This window comes from Seriola dumerili, unplaced genomic scaffold, assembly GCF_002260705.1.
Source record: "Seriola dumerili isolate Sdu_G_001 unplaced genomic scaffold, Sdu_1.0 BDQW01000260.1, whole genome shotgun sequence".
In the NCBI taxonomy this organism is placed as follows: Eukaryota; Metazoa; Chordata; class Actinopteri; order Carangiformes; family Carangidae; genus Seriola; species Seriola dumerili.
The window spans coordinates 409839-415861 of NW_019174515.1; positions in this window are offsets into that span (position 1 = coordinate 409839).

Below are 6023 nucleotides of genomic sequence, written 5' to 3' on the forward strand. Positions count from 1 at the left end.
TTTTTGTGTGTTGCTTTCACCAGTTTCTATGCCTGGTAGCCTGACTCTACTGATTACATCATGGCTCAGTAGAAAGTCATGGGCAATTTAGTCTCTTTGGGGCATGGCTCTCTCAGATGAGAGTTGAACTCATACAAAAATCTGAGTAGTAATCCAATGTAAGTACATCATGTGCATTGTAGGAATTACTCTGAAAATCTCTGTTTGAAATATAAATAAAACATAACTCATGATTTTACTTTACGTCCAAGAAGAGGAAACCTTTAACATTTCTGTTGCTCCTGCTCATAAGCAAATAATGCAAGAGGGAGACTCAATACACCTGATGCAGAGCGAAACTCTCCAAGCCTGGTAAAACATCCTGCCATTTGGGCCTTTCATCCTTGGTCAGTCAACCATGCCAGCCTCCGATATGTTCTGCATGTAAACAACACTGTCTGACCCGTGGGCTTGAGGCAAAACCGCAAAAAGCAGATTTTAATCACTCCGTACTCCCTGTCAAAATGATATATGTAAAATTCAGGACAGGTATGAAATCACTCTAGCTAAAGGGCTAAAGGTTGGCACAAATTAAAGGAAATTGTTAAGGAAGAGGAAACGTGTCTGGAAAACGGGCTTAATAGGCACAATGGCCAGAATATGTCTTGATATCATGACTGCTTTTTTTTTTTAATCACAGATTCTGTTCAGGGAACTTGTGTTGGAGACCAACAATCTCTCTTTATATTGTCCCACATTAACAGTATAAGTTTTAATTCTAATTGGCAGTACAAGTGGGACGACCTCTTGTGTCATCTGAAAGAAGAAATGCTGTCGTGTGAAATCTTCGATAGACAAATCCTCAAGTAACACAAGTTTTACAAGGAAGGCGTGCAGATCGAGCCTCAGGGTTTCCCTTTTCTTGGCTGATTTTGTCAGGTTTGAGAACATGAGGAACAGCAGGCTCCAGCAGGGTGCACTGATTCAAGACCAGCTATCATTAGAGACTGGTTAGATCATTGTCTATCCTGCTAAGTCCCCTCTGCTGATCCTAAATCAGCCTCACAGACAGAGACAACAAGGTCAGAAAACAAATCAGATCTTAACAGCAGGTGTGTCAAAATAAAGGGCCAACAGTCCAAAAATTTGAAAAAAAAGACTCCATCAGAACACTCTGAATCCAAAACAGTCCTTGTAGCTTGTATGGCTGCGTCTGCTGAGGAATGATCGGGGCAGTTAGCTCTAAATCTGATCCCAGTGCAACCGTTAAAGGTTGTGGGAATGCAGAGGAGGTTATACTGGAAGCCCCATGGCTGATCTGGGTGCTGTCTGAAGGCAGGACAGGCAGGCACTGGGTGCATGGGTGAGGAGAGGCTAACTGCACGCACACGTACACACAAACACACACATATGAATATCAACACACACAAACATGCAGGCACATGACTCCACCCATCAGCCCCCCTCACAGAGAAACCTTGTATGTGTTGTTTATGTGTGTTTGTGTGTTGGTAGCACAAGTGCAAAGTGTAGAGTACTTGTGTTTGTCTCACAACTATTCCATTAAATTCACATTTCTCAAACAGTCCTTCTGGTCCTCGCTGCTGGATTAGCAGGCTCAGTTTACTTGAAGTTCCCATGAGGAGCGACACATCAGCCACAGTAACAGTTTGTTGTTTTTCTCCCAAAGAAACACTCATAATGATTTTTCCAAACATGACACAGTGGTTTTTTGTTTTAACAGGACGCACTTCCCTCCACATCGCACTGGGAGAAGCTGAAGCTGTGTGTGTGTACTGTATGAGTGTGTGTTTCAGTGTATGTCTGTGCACCCATGAATGTCTTTTTGTGACCATTAATAAGTGTGTGTATGATGTGTTCTTGTGTTTTTCTATACTTATGAGGACCAATATTCCACACAATACTTGCTTGAAAAAATCCTTCATTTAGCAAGTTTTTACTTCTCTCAGGGTGTGTTTCAGATTTTGGGTTAAGTTGATAAAGTTTGTAGTGAGCATCAGAACAGTTTAACACAAAATTGCATTTGCTGTCTTAATTTTAAGCAAAACCATAAACATCTAAATAGGTGTGTCCCTGTTAAAGAGGCTATTTGCAAGTTTTCTCTGCCGTTGAATGTGGCTTCTTGCTGGGAGTGGGTGGTTGTGTTTGCCGCTTGTCAAGTGCTTCGGCCATTGTCACGCTAACAATGCAAGAGGTTACAATACGCCCTCTGAGCATTGCTACGTCTTCAGGGCAGATTGGAGGTGACAATGAGTCGCTATCGGAAAGAGACAGGCCAGAGCTAACTGGTTAGCATGCTTAACTTCAGTAGAAGAAAAGACATTATAGAGACAAGAGTTAACACTGATGTTGGTATCCAGCGCTGGAGACAGCTCTTGGCGAGTAAAGGAGTTAAGTTTAATAAAGTAAACAGTTGGCTATGTAGCAATAGCAAAACTTAAAAATAGCTCCTTTAAGGCACATTATGTGGGCTACATTTCTAATTAGCAGTTATGCTGTAATGGTTGAGTTTAGGACAAATCAGGACATATCAGTTGTTAATCAAGTTACCTAGTTCTGCAAAAAACACAATTTCTGTGATCTGTAAAATGTAATTTTTTTTGTTGAAACTGTCAGACAGCCCTGGTTCAAATCTTAGGTATTTTTGAGGCTGTGGTTGAGTTGTAGTTGAGTGCTTTACAATGAAAAGTATTCCCAATATTTTGCTAACAAAGATGGATATTCTAAGCTTCATAATAGTATTTTTACTGACTGTTGTATTTGATTGCATTATTTTCTACACAGAGAACCTGTACCAGGGAACAGACCATTTGCCTGTAATACATTGTGTTAAGGTTATGGGCTAATGAATATGGTCAATAAGTCCTCAATAGTATAGTAACCTTACTTTGAATGCATGTATGTGTTTGCTTTGCCTTTTCAGAGTCAAGTGTTTCGCTGACACCAGTGAGTTGCAGGTTAACGTCCATGAGAGATCGTCCAAGCGCTCCACTGTCTCCTCCTCTCCTCTGTCCGTCCTGTCAGAGGCTTCAGATGTGATCATAACAACACAATCTCAAAAACCACATCAAAGTAGAAAATGAAACTAGAATAATATAATATTACAAAGACTATGACCCCTGCTTCCCAACTCTGCTCCCTTCGATCAAACCCCCCATTAATACATTAATTACTATAATATGTGACAGAGTTTGTCATCCTCTGCACAGTGGCACCTTTAGAATAGAATAACTTTTACTAATAATACAATTATTTGTTGTTGATATCAGAGTATCAAAGCTGTATGGCGGTAAGAAGAGATAGAGAGGTCTCATCTCAAAAAGCACCCTGTGCTCTATTGGAGTAAACATCGTTAAACACGGCACAGGCTCACGGGCCCACACACCCATGTAAGGCGTCGTAAATGTAGCAGTCGAGTGTCCCTACGGAGTATAGAGATTAGGGTGCTATTTGAGACTCGATTAGAGATACAGCGAATGTAAGCACTGGAAGCGGATGGATATGGCATGCATGATTTGAAAGGTCAATGCTGACATGGCTCATGGATGGCAGTTCTGAACTTTGACCCCTCAGGACAGACCCTCAGGATCCGAGGGGGCCTTGATGTGCTGAGCTACATAGCTACTACTGCTGAGTCAGCGTACTGCTGGAAATCCTATGCTGAAAAGAGTATTTAGAGCAGCGAACCTATGATCTAAAGCTAACCTGGAGGCCATGATACACAGGAAACATGTTAAGTAATATTTGGCATCAAGTATGATTAGCAATATTTTGCTGATATATGTTAGATCCTTAAGCTAACTCAAATAATTATAAATTTTTTTTTATCCTACCTTACTTAAGGCAATATTTTTCATTTCTAATTATTCAGAAAGTTATGCATCTAACCTACAGTTAGCCAAAAAGCAGCTAAAGGCTAACCAGTAGCTAACATGTCCTAATGAGCAGAAGAGTACAGTTGTTGCTTTTTATCTACCCCGCTTCTCTTTTGCATGAAGCATTTTATAACGTTAGTTAGCTATTCAGCTGGTTTAAAAACAGTTGTTCCTGTGCAAATGTACTTTGCCGTTCCTTCCCGCCCTCCCACATAACACCCTTAAAACGATGTCTCTGCAGCGCTGAGCATAAAAAGCCCTTGTGTGCTCCTGTCCTTTAAAAATTAAAAGCCCTTGCTTGGAGAAAAGCAGTTTTTTCCCTTTCACAGCCCATGACAACTGCTGATGTTGTAGTTAGCTTGCAAAATTAATATTTACATGTGGAGGACAGCAAGAGCAAGTCCATACTGATGCACATTTGTCCCTTTAAGCTCCCTTTATGGCGTAAAAGACAGGAGATAAAACAGCACTGTCATAAATTAAACAGTATGACTGAGGTTTAAAACATCTTTTATTATCAGGGTAATAACTGTCAAAGTTGTGGTGTAATGGTTTTAGCTTGGTGTTGTTTCATATTTAGTTTATACAAAACAGTGCAATGGTGGCTTAGGGAGGTAACGAAGCAAACAAAAATGCATTTTTCTTTTCCTCTTTGAGTTTCACACTCACTTGTTAATCACAGTTCCAGAAAAAATTTTGAGAAAAATGCTGTGAACATTTACTAGCTACTTGTGTTCTCTCTCCATAACCCTGCTGCATGTTTTCCTCCCCTCAGTTTCTTCTTTCTCTCTGTTGTGTGGCTATTTTACCTCCTTCTCACCACACAGCCCCTCCCCTTGTGTGTGCATCTACATGTTGACGTGTGTATGATCAGGTGTAATGTGATGTGATGTGTGTTTTGGGTCTTTGTATATGTCGCATCAAGCTTGGAGATTTACTTACTTATCATTTGCCAACAATTGGTCAGAGGTAGCGATAGATTACCAGTGGAGAAGTGGCTGTGTGTAAACAATAGCTACATATACAGTATGTGGTATAACCATAAAAAGCCTGATAATGTGCAGTTAAATTACTGAAACAACTCTCAGTCAGGGTCGATGGGGATCTGATCAGTTTCCAGTCAAAAACAACGCAGTATTTAACATATCTGTTCATTCAGATTTGTATATTTTTAGAGACACAATAATCTGAAAGCCACAGCGGCCCAAGACATCCAATACATCACCTCAATGACATCAGCTAACAGAAAAATTTGAGTTTTATTGACGTTTAAAATGAGATTGAGGCTGGCTCGTTTGTGTCTCTCCTCTTATCTTATCTCTCATTTTGTATTATTCATCAAATGGATCCAAGCTTTCTGTTGTGCTTCCCAGTCAAAGACCGGCTCTTTTTTTCTGCACTGCTCTTCTCGCAGGACTTCGGATCACATGGGCACTAGAGTCTGCACCAAAACATTTCACAATAAATCACGTGAATCTCATATTGATGTGTCTGATCTACTTTTTGTTTTTAATCCAGATCAAATCTAAACCAAATCTAAGATCACACCTGCCCAATGTATGTTAAAATGCTTTTAGTCAGTAGTTGATATTTGTTGCTTTTTAACTCATCCGTGCAGTATGTTAATGTGTATATGTCTGAGAGAGAGCAAGAGAGAGAGAGATAAACAGAAATGTATTGATGTGTCTCTAGAGTCTGTTACAGTAAAAACTGTACAGGTGTTTGAAATATGATAGGGCCATGGCTGTCTGTGGATGTCACAGCCGGGAGACATTTGACAGACGTGTTTAGGTGTGTGTGTGTGTGTATTTGTGCAGTGTGTGTGCACATGTAAGGGAGATAAAAAGGAGGAGAGGCTGTGAGTGACGGCTGAATGAATGGAGCACAAATCCTTTGAATAATGCAGCTCCATCTATCTATCTGAAAATTGTGCGACACATACAATTTTCGTTTTCAATCCTCCATTGGAGAAGAGAGATGTGTACTTTAGACTGAAGTGAGCATTTTCTCAGCGTTTGTTTCTGCAGCTGAAATTTTGACAATTGTTCTAGCAAGTAAAGACAACTTTATATTAAATGAATCTGATAGATATTCACCAAGAGGTAGTGGGCAAACAAAAAGTCCATCTCTTGTTTGTTTAATGTCTTT